General features: G+C 43.5%; 1 protein-coding gene and 1 pseudogene across 1 annotated transcript in view; both read right to left on the reverse strand.

Moving 5' to 3' along the window:
• Window positions 1-15,817, reverse strand: part of agap3 (ArfGAP with GTPase domain, ankyrin repeat and PH domain 3) — a 660,759-nt gene that overhangs the window by 370,689 nt on the left and 274,253 nt on the right. The gene's annotated exons all lie outside the window — the stretch shown is intronic.
• LOC122548782 lies at window positions 9,151-9,563 on the reverse strand (annotated as a pseudogene).

Raw genomic sequence — 15,817 nt, forward strand, 5'->3', positions numbered from 1 at the left:
TTATAGAGGTTTACAAAATTATGAGGGGCATGGATAGGATAAATAGACAAAGTCTTTTCCCTGGGGTCGGGGAGTCCAGAACTAAAGGGCATAGGTTTAGGGTGAGAGGATAAAGATATAAAAGAGACCTAAGGGGCAACTGTTTCACGCAGAAGGTGGTACGTGTATGGAATGAGCTGCCAGATGATGTGGTAGAGGCTGGTACAATTGCAACATTTAAGAGGCATTTGGCTGGGTATATGAATAGGAAGGGTTTGGAGGGATATGGGCCGGGTGCTGGCAGGTGGGACTAGATTGGATTGGGATATCTGGTCAGCATGGACGGGTTGGGCCGAAGGGTCTGTTTCCATGCTGTACATCTCTATGACTCTATAAGGAATTACTCAAAGCCCATCATTGTTCTAAATAACAACAAACTTGTACATAAACAACACATGGGCAAATGTTCCATAAATCTGTTTTCAAATAATGGTTATCAAGAAAAATAGCTGCTGTTCCTCCAAGTGTACCATGGGACCAGTGTTGCTCAAAGATGCGTGTAGGAGAAATGGGTTCCCACTCGTGGCACTAATGCTGGGGAACATGAGACCTGTCCAACCTGAACCATCATTGAACTTGGTCTCATGAACCACAAAACTCCAGAAGATTATGAGTTACAGAAGCAAAGAGTGCATTAAACTAAACAATAGGGTGAGGGATCAGTTCTGAAAAAGAGTCGCATCAGACATAAAATGTTATCTCTGTTTCTCTCTGCACATGTTCTGCCAGACCTGCTGTGTTTCTCTGGTATTTTCAGTGTTTGTTCCAGATTTCAAGCATCCCCAGAATGTTGCTTTCATTGGGCGGGATAGGGTAGGATAGAGGAGTAGGTGGGACTGACTGAGGGATCTAGCTTGGGTAATTATAACAGATCAAATAATAGAGGCAAATGTGAGGACTGCAGATGCTGGAAATCAGAGTCTTGATTAGAGTGGTGCTGGAAAAGCTGAGCAGGTCAGGCAGCATCCGAGGAGCAGGAAAATCGATATTTCGGGCAAAAGCCCTTCATTAGGAATGAGGCCTCAACTCTCTGACCTCTGCTATACTCATGGAGAGGGATAGGAGCAGAGGGTATAGGAAAGTATTTAATTGGGAGTGGGAGAATTATAATGCTATTAGACAGGAATTGTGGAGCATAAATTGGGAAGAGATATTCTCAGGGAACTGCACGACAGAAATGTGGAGTTTGTTTAGGGAGTACTTGCTGCAAGTGCTGGACAGGTTTGTCTCACTGAGGCAAGGAAGGGATGATAGGGTGAAGGAACGTTGCGTGACAAGGGATTTGGAACATCTAGTCAACAGGAAAAGGAAGCTTACTTAAGGTTGAAGAAGCAAGGATCAGACAGGGCTCTAGAGGGTCACAAGGTAGCCAGGAAGGAACTGAAGAATGGATTTAGGAGAGCTAGAAGTTGGCATGAAAAAGTGAGGAACAAGAGGGTGGCCAGAGTGAGGGTCGGGGGTAGTGGAGGGATAGTGGAGGGAATTTATGCCCGGAGTCAGAGGTGGTGGGGAGGTCCTTAATGAATACTTTGCTTCGGTATTCACTACTGAGAGGGGCCTTATTGTTTGTGAGGGCAGTGTGAAACAGGCTGATGTGCCTGAACAGGTTGATGTTAAGGAGGAGAATGTGCTGGAAATTTTGAAAAACATAAGGAGGGTAAGTCTCCTGGACCAGATGGGATATACCCAGGGTGTCTACGGGAAGTGAGGGAAGAGATTGCTGCGCCTTCGGCAATGATTATTCTGTCCTCACTGTCCACAGTCCACCGAGCAGATGATTGGAGAGTAGCAAATCTTATTCCCTTGTTCAAGAAAAGGAATAGCGATAGGCCTGGGAATTATAGACCAGTCAGTCTTAGTCGGTGGTGGGCAAATTAGTGGAGGGGATTCTGAGAGACAGGATTTATGATTATTTGGAAAAGCACAGCTTGATTAGAGATCGTCAGCATGGTTTTGAGAGGGCCAGGTCATGAGTCATAAACTTTATTGAATTCTTTGAGGATGTGACAAAACACATTGATGAAGGTAGAGCAGAGGATGTGGTGTATATATAAGACCATAAGATATAGGAGTGGAAGCAAGGCCATTCAGCCTATCGAGTCCACTCTGCCATTTAATCATGGGTGATGGGCGTTTCAATTCCACTTACCCACACTCTCCCCTAAAATATGGATTTTAGGAAGGCATTTGATAAAGTTCCCCATGGTAGGCTGATTCAGAAAGTAAAGAGGCATGGGATACAGGGAAATTTGGCTGTCTAGATACAGAACTGGCTAGCCCATAGAAGACAAAGGGTGGTATGTTGATGGAACTGAAGCTCGGTGACCAGTGGTATTCTGCAGGGATATGTTCTGGGACCTCTCCTCTTTGTGATGTTTATAAATGACTTGGATGAGGAAGTGGAAGGGTGGGCTTGTCAGTTTGCTGATGATACGAAGATTGCGGAGTGATAGATAGTGTGTCAGGCTGTTGTAGGTTGCAACGAGACCTTGGCTTGAGAAGTGGCCGTTGGAGTTCAATCTGGAAAACTGCGAAGCGATTCATTTTGTTCGGTCGAATTTGAATGCAGAATACAGGGTTAAATGCAGGTTTCTTGGCAGTGTGGAGGAACAGAGGGATCTTAGGGTCCACGTCCATAGTTCCTCAAAGTACCTACCCAAGTTGAATAGGGTTGTCAAGAAGGCATATGGTGTGTTGGCTTTCATTACTGGGGGATTGAGTTTAAGAGCCGTGAGGTTATGCTGAAGCTCTATAGAGCCCTGGTTAGACCATACTTAGAATATTGTGTTCAGTTCTGGTCACCTCATTATAGGAAGGATGTGGAAGCTTTACAGAGGGTGCAGAGGAGATTTACCAAGATGCTGCATGGACTGGAAGGCACATCATATGAAGAAAGGTCGAGGGAGCTCGGGCTTTTCTTATTGGAGCAAAGAAAGGTGAGAAGTGACCTGATAGAGGTACACATGATAATGAGAGATATAGGCAGAGTGGATAGTCAGAGATTTTATCGCAGGGCCGAAATGGCTATCGGGGGGAGGGAGGGGGGGGCATAGTTTTAAGGCAATTGGAGGAAGGTTTAGGGGAGATGTCAGAGATAGGTTCTTTACGCAAAGAGTGGTGAGTGCATGGAATGCATTGCCAGCAGTGGTAGTGAACTGAAAAACATTAGGGACATTTAAGTGGTAGGCACATGGGTGGTAGTAAAATGAAGGGTATATAGGTTAGTTTGATCTTAGAGTAGGATAAAAGGTCAGCACAATATCGAGGGCGGAAGGGCCTGTACTGTATTGTACTGTTCTCTGTTCTAAACTACCACTGAACCAAATACCTTGCTGAACCAATTCATAGAACAGTCAAGAGGCAACCACATTGATGTGGATCTGGAGTTACATGAAGAGCAGACCAGCTAAGGAAGACAGATTTCCTTTCTGAAGGACAATCAGAAGGTGTGGCATGGTGGCTCAGTGGTTAGCACTACTGCCTCACAGTGCCAGGGACCCAGGTTTGATTCCACCCTCCAGCAATTGTCTGTGTGGAGTTAGCACCTGCACCTCGTGCCTGCGTGGCTTGCCTCCAGGTGCTCGGTTTCCTCCCACAGTCGCAAAGATGTGTAGCTTAGGTGGGTTGGCCATGCTAAATTGCCCTGTAGTGTCCATGTCATCAGTGAACCAGATGTATATTTAGTTACATTGTTACCATTAGATCACCAATACTTCCAAATTTTTATTGAATTCATTTTTCACCATCTGCCAGGGTGGGATTTGAATTCACGTTCCTAGAACACTACTCTCCTACCAGAAAGTATTGCAACTTCACTTGAATTCAATGCTGGTATCCTGTAGCCCAGTCCAAACCTAGGTTCTGGCATATTGTTGTTCAAATATGGACACTCCAACCAACAGCATCCATACATTCTATTACTACAGTGTATCACTAATACAGGTGTCTCTCAATTATAAATTGGGAAGAATGTATTAATAAGCCTCTGTTTCAACCACCGTTGCTACTACAAGAAAACAAGAGGATGCTAGAACTTATCAGCTTGATGAGTACCTCAATACCAGTAATTAAAATGCCACACTGTGAAAAGGCAAACAGCCCTGCAGTGAAGTTGTCACAATTAAATTCCAAGAAGTGTGTATGAAAAAGGTGTCATGATTTGGAGATGCCGGTGTTGGACTGGGGTGTGCAAAGTTAAAAATCACACAACACCAGGTTATAGTCCAACCTGATGAAGGAGCGTCGCTCCGAAAGCTAGTGTGCTTCCAATTAAACCTGTTGGACTATAACCTGGTGTTGTGTGATTTTTAACTTTAAAAAAGGTGTGTGTACGTGCATACACATATACAGGCACACACACATTCACTAGGTAACCTCTGTGAAACCAATGTACGGACAGCTCTTTAACCTGAAAATTCACTCTCGTAAAATTCTTGAAGTAATTTACAAAAGTCTGTCACCTTGAACATATTCAGCCCACTTATACCTAATACATGGACCCTGTACCTGCCAAAAGACATGAAATTAATAACTGAGGGGAGGCAAAGGTCTGTTGGTACGAAGACCATATGAAATAAGAACAAGAGTAGGCCACTCAGCTGCTCAATAGAATCATTGCTAATCTGACTTTCCTCACGTCCACTTTCCTGCCCTTTCTCCCTCACACCAGATTCTCCTACTGATCAAGAACCTATTGATTTCAGCCTGAAACATACACAAGGCCCCTGGCCCAACAGTCCTCCCTGGAAAGGAGTTCCAAACACTCAACTCATAGAAGAGTTTCCTCCTCATGGGGCAGCATGGTGGCTCAGGGGTCAACACTGCTGCCCCACACAGCCAGCAACCCAGGTTCGATTCCAGCCTCGGGTGACTGTGTGGATTTCACATATTCTCCCCTTGTCTCTGTGGGTTTCCTCCAGGTGCTCTGGTTTCCTCCCACAATCCAAAAGATGTGCAGATTAGGTGAATTGGATGTGCCAAATTGCCCAAATTGTTCAGGGATGTCTCGGTTAGATGTATTAGTCAGAGGTAAATATAGGGAAAGGGAATGCCTCCAGGTGGTTTACTCTTCGGAGAGTCAGTATGGACTTATGGCGAAGGGCCTGTTTCGACACTGTAGGGATTCTAAAACAAATATCAGTCTTAAACTGGCATCCCTTTATTCTGAGACTGTATCCTCTCGCCCTCAACTCTCCCATGAGGGGAAACATCATCTCAGCATTTATCCTGCCAATCTTCTTAATAATCCTGTATGTTTCAATGAGATGACCTCTCATTCTCCTAAATCCCAGTGAGTACAAGCCCAATCTGTTTAGCTTTTGCTCATAAAACCATCTTTCCATACCATGGATCATCCTAGTGTAACCTTCTCTGAAATGCCTCCAATGAAATGATATATTTTCTTCAATAATGGTTCTAAAACTGCTCTCAGAACTCCAGATATGGTCTCAGCAGCACCTTGTATAGATACAGTAAGACTTCCTTGCTCTTATACTCCAGCCACCTTGAAATAAGGGCTAACATTCCATTCCTGTTGCACCTACATGCGAGCTCCCTATGTCTCGTGGTCAAGTATCACTGGGTAGATTTTTGAGAGCTAGTACATTCACAATGAGCCAAATGGCGCCCTTCTGTACTGTGAAATTCTATGATTCTAAGTTTCTCTGTGTTGCAGCTTTCGATAGGTTTTTCTCCATTTAAATAATACTGTTCTTTTGTTCTCTCTTCCAAAAACAACTTCACATTTTCCCACATGATACTAAATTTGCCATCTTTTGTCCACTGACATAACCTACCATTTGCATCCTCTTACAACTTGCCTTTCCACCGAGTGATTTACAATTGAGTGGCTTGCAAGGCAATTTCAGAGGGCAATTAAGAGTAAATTGTAATACTGTAGATTTGGAGTTAAATGTAAGCCAAACAAAATAAGCATGCCAGTTTTTCTTCCCAAAATAATAATAGTGAACTTGGGGAATTTTTACAACAGTCAAGAATGTCTGCATAGTACTGTTAATTCAAGACTTTAATCTGAATTGAAATTCCACAATCTATCGTGGTAGGATTTGAACCTATTTGTTTTTGCATTACCAGTCCAGAGACAATACAACTGCACCATCACTTCCTCCAAGAGTAACAAAAGGAGTCATAGATGTACAGCACAGAAACAGACCCTTCAGTCCAAACCATCCACATCAAACCTTCCTATTCATATACCCATCCAGATGTCTTTTAAATGTTGTAATTGTATTCACCTCCACCACTTACCCTGGCAGTTCATTCCATACACCCACCACCCTCCGTGTGAAGAAGTTCCCCCTTATGTCCCTTTTAAATCTTTCCCCTCACACCTTACGCCCTCCTATTTTGGACTTTCTTACTCTGGGGCAAAGATCTTGACTATTCAGCCTATCCATGCCCTTCATGATTTTATAAATTTCTATAAGGTCACCCCTCAGCCTCCGACACTCCTGAGAAAATAGCTCCAACTATTCAGCCTCTCCCTATCGCTCAAACCCTCCAATCCTAGCAACGTCCTTGTAAATCGTTTCTGAACCCTTTCAAGTTTAACAACATCCTGTGTATAGCAGGAAGACCAGAATTAAACACAGTATTCCAAATGTTCTGAACAGCCACAACATGACCTCCCAACTCCTATACTCAATGCACTGACCAATAAAGACAAGCATACCAAACATCATCATCACTATCCTATCTACCTGCGACTCAACTTTCAAGGAGCTATGAACCCGCACTCCAGGTTTCCTTTGTTCAGTAACACTCCCCAGGACCTTACTATTAAGTGTATAAGTCCTGCCCTGATTTGCTGTACATAAATGTAGCACCTGACATTTATCTAGATTAAACTCCACTGGCCACCTTTCGGCCCATCGGCTCATCTGATCAAGGTCTTGTTGTATTCTGAGGCAATGTTTTTCACTGTCCACTACACCATCAATTTTGTTGTCATCTGCAAATTTACTAACCTCTCTTCCTCTATTCACATCTAAACCATTTATATAGATGACAAAAAGCAGTGGGCCAAGCACTGACCCTTGCAGACACAGCTGGTCATAGGCCTCCAGTCTGAAAAACAGCCCTCCACCATCATTTATCTCTGAGCTTCAGCCACTTTTGAATCCAAATGGCTGGTTCTCTCTGCGATCTGATCTTGTTAACCAGTCTACTGTGAGGAACCTTGTCGAACGCCTATATGAAATCCATATAGACTAGACAAAGTCCACTGCTATGCCTTCATCAATCCTCTTCATCACTTCTTCAAAACTCAACAAGTTAGTGAGACATGATTTCCCACACACAAAGCTATGTTGACCATCCCTAATCAGTCATTGTCTTACCAAATACATGTAGATACAGCGTTTAGTGTTTTTTATTCATTCATGGGGTGTGGGTGTCAATGGCTCGGCCAGCATTTATTGCTCATCCTGAATTGCTCAGAGGGTAAAAGTCAACCACCATGCTGTGGATCTGGAGTCAGATGTAACACAAACCTGTTAAGATGGTAGTAGCTTGACCTAAACATCATCAGTGAATCAAATGGGTTTTTCCAATAATTGACAATGGATTCATTAATTCCAGATTTTTTTATCGAATAAAAATTCTACCACCTGTTGTGGCAGGATTTGAACTTGGGTCTCTAGAACATTACCTGGGTCTCTATATTTAACAGTCCAATGATGATACCCCTAGGCTCTCATCTCCCCATCTGCTGCACAGTCAAGGAGGATAATGGAATGCTATATTTTATTATGAAAGGAATTGATCATAAAAGTAAAGATATTATGCTTCAGTTATACAGGGCATCGGTGAGAACACATCTCAAATATTAAATGCAGTTATGCTTTCTTTATTTACGGACATTTGAGACAGTTCATTAAAGGTTTATCACATTGATACCTTGAACAAAGAAACTGTCTTATGAGGAATGGTTGGACAGGTGGTCGGGCTTGTTTTTACTAGTGTAGGCAGAGTCAGTGTTCTTAAGGAGAGGGTTCCCGGATTTTAACCTGAAGGCAATACAGGAGTGGCAATACATTCTCAAGTCAGGATGGTATATGGTTTTATGGGAATCTTGCAGATTGTGACATTCTCCTGCATATTATGCCCTGGTTTTTCTAGATGGCAAGAGTTTGGAAGATGGAATTTTAACCTCATAAAGTGGCAGATGACGCATTTTGGGAGGTCTAATAAGGTAACAATTTACACAATGAACGGGAGGAACAATGAGGAAGTACTGAGGAACAAAGGGATCTTAGCATCTACGTCCATGGATCCCTGAAGGTGTCAGCACAGGTAGACAGGGTGGTGAAGAAGGCATATGGGATGCTTGCCTTCATTAGCTGAGTCATAGAATAAGGGAAGAAGGAAATCTTGTGACAACTTTAGAAAATATTCACTGGGCCACAGATGGAATAGTGTGTGCAGTTCTAATTGCCCCACTATCAGAAGGATGTGACTGCATGGGAGAAGGTGCAAAGGAGATTCGCTGGAATGTTGCCTGGAATAAAAAGTCTCAGATATGTGCAGAGACTGGATTTTTTTAAAAAATCATTCTTAGAATATGGGCGCTGCTGGCTGGCCAGCATTTATTACCAGTCCCCAGCTGCCCTTGAGAAGGACTGTTGAGGTGCCTTCTTGAATCTTTGCATTCCACCGCAATGCCATTCAGGAGGGTATTTCAGGATTTTGACCCAGTGACAGTGAAGGAACATATTTCCAAGTCAGGATGGCAATGGGGACCCTTCCTTGGGTCCCTTAACCCAAAATGTTAACTGATTTCTCTCCACAGATGCTGCCATACCTGCTGAGTTTTTCTAGCAATTTCTGTTTTTGTTTCTGATTTACAGCATCTGCAGTTCTTTTTGTTTTTATTGACTGAGTAGATCATGGGCAATTACTGCAAGGCATTTTGCAGATGGTACACACTCCTGCCACTTTGCATCAAATGTTAAAGATTCCAGTTGGCATGCCAATCAAGTGAGTTGCTTTGTCCAGATGGTGTCAAATATCTTCAATGTTGCTGGATCTGCACTCATCCAAAGAAGCAGAAAATATTCCATCACATATTTATGTATTATAGATGGTGGACAGGTTCTGGGAGACAAGAGATGAGTTACTTTTTTTTTGAAACAGAATAACTTTATTTATAAAATGTTTGAGTTGCTGCCAAGTTTATTTCTTACTGATTTGCTCTGGCATGTTTTTGATGACGTCAGGATCATTAACAACCAGTGTGCATACACTTTAATATTTAGCAGAAACAGTTCAATGCTGTTGCCTCTATAATGCTGCAGCCCAGTCTTGGCTAACATAGCACAGTACTCGATCTCTGCGTACTCAAGATTGGACAGTTGTAGGCAACAATAACCACCTTTGGCTTTGCCTTGACAAATCATTTTTGAAGTTTGTTTGCAACCCTCCACACATTTGCCACTTTTCATAACCATCTGGAGCCTGAGGCTAATTGACTCCAATGGTTTTTGCATCTTCTTGGCCATCACCATTATGCCTACTGATATCCTGTGGCTCTTGACCCCAAACGATGCTGGGTGTGAGGGAGAGGAGAGGTGACTGCGTGAGAGCTGGAACCATTTTGTAAGACTCCCCTTGGGAAGAAACAGTGGCACTGCCAAGAGGTGAGTTACTTGCTACAGAATTCTTAGCTGCTAATTTGATTTTGTATGGTTGACCCAGTTCAGTTTCTGGTCACTTTTAACTCCCAGGATGTAGACGGTGGGGGAATTCAGTGATGGTAATCCCACTGAATGTCAAGGAGACATGGGCAGATTCTCTCTTGTTGGGGATGGTCATTGCCTGACACTTCTGTGGCATGAATATTACTTGCTACTTGTCAGCCAAAACCTGGATATTGTGCAGATCTTTTTGCATTTGAACAAGGACTGCTTTAGTATTTAAGGAGTCACGAATGGTGCTGAACATTGTGCAATCATCTTAGGATGGAGGGAAGATCATAGATGAAGCAGCCAAAGATGGTTGGGCCCAGGACACTATACTGAAGAACTCCTGCAGAGAGGTCACTGAGCTGTTTTTCTTTAATTATTAGTTTACAGGATGTGGGGCGTTGTTAGCTACACTCGCATTGATTGCTCATCCCTACTTTCCACTATTGAACAGTGAGGTCCTCTCCTCATCGCTTGGCAGCAATGCTGTTGATGCGATGTTGCCTTTGGACTGCATCATATCGCAAAAGAAGACTCACGCTGACAGCTTTACAGCTCACACACCATGAGACAACTCCTTTCATTGAAGGGATCAGCTTGTAATGGCCTGACCCAGAGTTTTGCATCCAAGCAGGTATGTCATAAAGCCAAATGTTTAAATTTGACCACTGACATGAACATGCCCCTGTCATCGGCGTAAAACACATTTTAAACATCAAACTCAGCAGCTGCACTTCTCAAAGTGGCAGCAGTCAGTTTCTCAATAATTCAGCAGCCACAACTCACTATTTAAAGATTGTAGGGAATGCTTACACAGTGGCATCACTAGTCACTTGGAATCACAAACCAACTAGTTAAGTACACCACTTAAGTGGAGTGAGATGGCAAAGCTCCACAAAAGCAGTTGTATTAAAAATGTGTATTTAGTTTATCTTTAGGAATTATTCCTGATTAAACCATTCTTCCCTGTTCTTCTCCTGCCCAGCTAGTGTGACCCCTTCTTCCTACGAACCTGACCTTGAGAATTTTTTAAAACAAATGTGTATTTAGTTTATCTTTAGGAATTATTCCTGATTAAACCATTCTTCCCTGTTCTTCTCCTGCCCAGCTAGTGTGACCCCTTCTGCCTCCTGCCTAGTGAGTGCCTATCTCTCCTGTTCAGCCAGTACCTCTGTCTTCTTTCCAGCAAGTGTGATTTCCAACCAGGGGACTCTCTCTTCCTCTCATCACAGGCACTCTTCCCTTTACCCGGCAACAATGACCTTTTCCTCTGTAGGAAATCACAGGAGGTCAGCCACCGTCCATGGAGTGAGAGAGAGATGTGTGTAAGCTGTGTGAGAGAGAGAGATGTGTGTGAGCTGTGTGTGAGAGAGAGATGTGTGTGAGCTGTGTGTGAGAGAGAGATGTGTGTGAGCTATGCGTGAGAGAGAGATGCATGTGAGCTGTGCGTGTGAGCTGTGTGTGTGTTGACTCTTTCCTGTCACTAGCCACTAGACTCTCTCCCCATCTTCTGCCCTGTCGGTGTCCGTCCTCCTGCCCAGCTAGTGCCCCTCCTCCTCCTGCCCAGCCGGTATCCCTCCTCTTCCACAGCCTCTGTCCTCCCCTCCTGCCCAGCCAGTGCCCCGCCTCCTCCCCAGCCTCTGTCCTCCCCTCCTGCCCAGCCAGTGTTCCGTCATCCCGCCCACTGCACCCACACACCCAAACCAGCTTGTGTGACTCATCTTGCCCAGCGGGTACCCCCTTGTTCTGTCCAGCCTGTAGTTCTCTCCTCCTATTCAGCCAGTGTGCCCCCTTATTTGGTCCAGTGCACTCCCACGTCCTGCACAGCCAATGTGCCCAGTGTGCTCCCAGCTCCAGTACAATATACACAATTACTTATCTTTCCATGACCACAAACTTAAGTTTTAAATGTTCAGGTTTGTAAATAGCTGCAAAAAAATCACTGGGGATTTTTATAAAATCAACCTGATATAAACCACGCTTCTACATTACAGTTTCTTCTATATCCATAGTTCTGTGTTCACTAAGCTGACAATCTGCTGTTATACAGATCATCAGGCACCTAATCACAACGAAAGGTATATCATGGATTATGTGCGATGCCCATCGCAATTACCAAATGTCATACTGTCAGTACAGCGTATGCAAGGTGAAATCAGATTTTTAAATGGCACACACAGGGCTAAAGGAACCAAGCATAATCCTCAAACCAATAAAGATGAATCATTCCACAAGGAATTGAAGTACCCATATTTCCTACACAACTTATTAAGTAAAAGGACTGAACAGACTTTCTTTCATCTCCAGTGCAATGTTTAACCAGATGATACAAATTCCCAGAGTGCACAGACAGAATCATACAAGAGCGATATCCTGCAATCTGATTTATCAGTTGAGAATTCATTTTACAAGCAAAACATCTGCTGTTATACCTTATGCAAGAGCATGTGAATGGGTACTAACAATGCCTGTTTACAAATATTGCATTTTAATAGTTCTCAGTTTCCATCGGATGGACAATCATAGGCATTTATCTGACAAAGGTTTATTTGTAACCTCTGAAAGTATTTGCATCCCAGTACTCTTAGATTAAGATGAACAGAGCACTTTGAACATTTTCTGTCTTGATTTAATATTTCCAACATCTGCAGAATGTCTCTATTTGTTTACTTTGTTTAATCCACCACCACTTTTTTCCATTATAATTGTTCTCCTCTCTCAGTGACAAGTGTAAAAGGAGGCCATTCAGCCCACTGTGTTTGTACATTCATTTTTTAAAGTTCCCATTATTATTACTTTATGATGTAATTTGCTTGTAGTTCATTCCTCTCCATCCTTCCCACTAGCTGCTGGTCTGTATTATCCACAGAGCAATTCAACTGTACTCTTCTCATTCCTTAGCTCCAGACAAACTGATTCTGTTCTTGAACCTGCTCAAACATTCTCTTTCTCCAGTACTGCAATCCTCTGCTTAATCAAAAACAGCACCTTTCCTCCTCTTTTTCATTTCCTATCTCTTCTTAACACTTGTTACCAAGAATATTTAGCATCCAGTGCTGCCCTTCCTTGACCCAGGTCACAAGAATTGCATTAGGAAATACACTCCATGCTTTCACACACAGGCTCTGTAACGTTGATTTAGACTTCACTCCATTCTCCCTTACTCCGATTCTTCCTATTCAATTACTATTCTCTATTCTTGTGTTACCTGCCTCTCACAGCATTTTGTGCACCCTGGTATTACTTTTTAGTATTCTCTCCTGGTTTCCACAGTTCTGCTGAGTTAGTTTAAATCCTTCCCAATGGCACAAACCACTCTGTCCCATCTCTGTTTAAGGAGCAGGAGAATCGGCATTTCAGGCATAAGCCCTTCATCAGGAATATGAAGATATTCCTGATGAAGGGCTTATGCCTGAAATGCCGATTCTCCTGCTCCTTAAACAGAGATGGGACAGAGTGGTTTGTGCCATTGGGAAGGATTTAAACTAACTCAGCAGAACTGTGGAAACCAGGAGAGAATACTAAAAAGTAATACCAGGGTGCACAAAATGCTGTGAGAGGCAGGTAACACAAGAATAGAGAATAGTAATTGAATAGGAAGAATCGGAGTAAGGGAGAATGGAGTGAAGTCTAAATCAACGTTACAGAGCCTGTGTGTGAAAGCATGGAGTGTATTTCCTAATGCAATTCTTGTGACCTGGGTCAAGGAAGGGCAGCACTGGATGCTAAATATTCTTGGTAACAAGTGTTAAGAAGAGATAGGAAATGAAAAAGAGGAGGAAAGGTGCTGTTTTTGATTAAGCAGAGGATTGCAGTACTGGAGAAAGAGAATGTTTGAGCAGGTTCAAGAACAGAATCAGTTTGTCTGGAGCTAAGGAATGAGAAGAGTACAGTTGAATTGCTCTGTGGATAATACAGACCAGCAGCTAGTGGGAAGGATGGAGAGCCATTGGGTTTTTACAGCACGAGAAAGGCCCTTCAGGCCATCCTGAGCACGGACAGCCATCTGTTTGAAACCCATTTCCCAGCTCTTGGCCTGTAGCCTCGTGTGCTCTGATGTTTCAAGTGCACATCTAAATACTTGTTCCATGTGGTGAGGGTTCCTCCATGTTCCCAGGCAGTGAGTGTCAGGTTCCTATCACCCTCTGAGTGAAATCCCTCTAAACCTCCCACCCCTTCCCTTAAACCTATGCCTCCTGGATATTGAACCCTGTACTAAAGGGAAACATATTTCCCAATCTACCCTGACAGTGCCAGGATGAGGGTAACGCTGTGGATGTGGCTTATATGGATTTCCAGAAGGTGTTTGAGACAGTGTCACACTGCAGACCTATGAGAAAGGTTATGGGTCACAGTATAAAAGGGACAGCAGTGACATTGGCAACAATCCTGCCACCTATACTAACATGTGCACTCAGGTGTCTATACTCCTGTACACCCTTCAGAATAGTATCCTTCTCTTTTATCCTGTCTCTCCATACTCTATCAGCCACCAACCTGCCCATTGCACCAACTACACTCTCCCTCTCCCAATTTACAACTTTAGCACTTTTTTTGCGTCACAGGTTTTGACAAATCTCATCAGAAGATCCATAAAGATCAGCAGCAGCAAGGGTCCTGGTGCCATCACTCCCCCTTCCCTTCCTCCGGTCTGAAAGCTATCTCTTAACCCTGACTCCCTGGTCCCCAGCACTGAGTCAGTGCTGGATCGACACTGCAGCTCTCCCTCTCCATACATGGTCTTTGCTCACAAGGGTTGCTGTGTGTCAGGTCAGTGTATCAAACAGCTGCTGAAATCCACAGACAGCACATCGACAGTGCAATCTTCACCAATCTTCTCTGAGAGCTCTTCCAAAAATACAAATCTGTCCCCTGGACTAATCTATATTTCTCCAAGTGATTGTTACGTTAGCCCTGAAGTTGTTGTATAAGTGTCACCATATTCCAGAGAGCCCCGTGTGGTCCTGACAAACCTCCCAATCCGAGTGACAATGGATCAGCTGTTTGCTGGGGTTCTGCTCTGTATTGTACTGGAACGGTCAGCCTCATGTTAATCCCCCCAGCAGGTCCCAACCCTCTGGCCGGGATTACATGTGATAAAACAGAGCTGCACTGCCTTTTAGCCCACAATGTTGTGCTGAACATGACACCAAATTAAACTAATCCTTTCTGCCTGCCCTTGGTCCATATCCCTCCATTCCTTGTACGTTGATGTGTTTGGCTTACAAGCCTCTATTATATCCACCAGCAACCCCCAGCAACACATTCCAGACTCCTCCCACTCTCTGTGTAAAATACTTATCCCTCACATCTACTTAGAACTTGCCCCTCTCACTTTAAATGCGCACACCCCTGTATTTGATTTCCATTTGTCGTCTTTCAATATCATTTAAGAGTTTGCTCATTCTTCCAGACTCACTTAGTCCCCCGTTATTCATTGCTTTCTCCCCTTGGCTCCTTCTTAAGGCCTCTCTCCCAGTGCTCAAAGTTTCACATCTGTAACTCCAACCTGACCAGACACATTGTCATTGCCAGACCGAAAGCTGAAGACTTAGGTGGGCATTTCTTGCTAACTTTGGGAAATTTATTTTGGATTTTTGTTTGGATTTCTGCACCGCTTTTGACATTGGATGGGGCAGTGTTACTGAAATAGTTGAATTGTTTGGCCTAATTCAATCTGTTTCCAGTCACTGTCCTGTAATATTATTTTTATTTGACAATATTGTCGTGAAGGATTAATTTGACTGGGGCCATACACACCCCTTCCCTTCCCTTTACGACTGTATCAGTTCAGTTTTGCAAGTTAGTGTTTGTTGCTGTGAGTACTGCGTGATTGGCAGAATGATTGCTGTTGATGACTCTCTTTGTCTGTCTCTGAGCTTTTACACCATCATCCCATTAATCCTCAGAGGATGCACTCACTGTCGAGTAAATGAAGATCTCACACAAGGATCTCAACCTTGTCTAATCCTCTTTCTCAATTGCTTTCCAAGTTCATTCTCAGATCTGATCATCACTGTCTGATTCCAATAAGGATTCCTAATCAATCAGAGGCCCTTTCCCATTGGCAGTGATCT

This window comes from Chiloscyllium plagiosum, chromosome 4, assembly GCF_004010195.1.
Source record: "Chiloscyllium plagiosum isolate BGI_BamShark_2017 chromosome 4, ASM401019v2, whole genome shotgun sequence".
Classification (NCBI taxonomy): domain Eukaryota; kingdom Metazoa; phylum Chordata; class Chondrichthyes; order Orectolobiformes; family Hemiscylliidae; genus Chiloscyllium; species Chiloscyllium plagiosum.